General features: G+C 61.7%; 1 protein-coding gene across 1 annotated transcript in view; it reads left to right on the forward strand.

The window, feature by feature from the left end:
- The window catches only part of BRD3 (bromodomain containing 3), a 14801-nt gene that overhangs the window by 12394 nt on the left and 1546 nt on the right, over window positions 1-861 (forward strand). The window lies entirely within an intron of this gene.

The raw sequence follows: 861 nt of genomic DNA on the forward strand, positions 1-861 counted from the left end.
TGGGCGGCGTCTGTGTCGGCAGGTGGGGGTGCTCAGCCCACCCACACCCCTCGTAGCAGATTGCGTTCATTTTTCCCGTCTCTGGGGTGTTGGGTGGTCGTATCGCCTCTGAGCTGCATCTGTTTGTTTGTTTATCAGCACGTTTTTCCTAAGTAACTTCTAAGTGACAGTAGTACAGATGTCCCCCGTCTACGCTGTGTTCACTCACCACCCTTCCTGCACCAGATGGGGGGTTTCTCAGCCAGTTGTCCAGTCTCCGACGCCACCTGGGTTCCCGGGAATTCAGTTCAGCCATGCTGGCTGCTCCCGGGGGTGCCCGAGACCCCCTCCTCTCAGGGCCGTGATACAGGGTGTGACCCAGGAGTGACGGCCAGGGGTGGGGACCAGGAGCTGTCTCGCCCTCTCGGACGGCCACCCTCCCAGCTCCATGTGCTTCCCCCCTTCCTCCCCCATGGGATGGGCTCCAAGTTCCCGCCTCCTACATGGCTTGGTCCTCCTGGTGACCAGCCCCATCCTGTGGCAATCGGGGGGCCCCAGCCAGACACTCGTTAGTATAAACTCGGGGTGACCCAAAGGATCTTACAAATAACAAGACATTCTTACCCTCCGGGCGCTCAGGGGTCTCAGGACAGACCCACAGACGTCCCAAGACCCGCAGCCTCATTAGCGCCCCTTCCTCTTCCAGACACGTGTACACGTTCATCACGTGGCCCGGCCGAGGCGTGGGTGGGTCGTGGCGTGTGTAGTGCATGTGAAACTGGATGTGCTGCAAACGCCGATGGGTGACGGCGTGGTGGAGCACGTGGGGGGAGGGGGGCGATCCAGGGGCGCGGGAACAGCCTCTCACCCGCGCCCTCTCCC

This window comes from Myotis davidii, unplaced genomic scaffold, assembly GCF_000327345.1.
Source record: "Myotis davidii unplaced genomic scaffold, ASM32734v1 scaffold609, whole genome shotgun sequence".
NCBI classification, from domain to species: Eukaryota; Metazoa; Chordata; class Mammalia; order Chiroptera; family Vespertilionidae; genus Myotis; species Myotis davidii.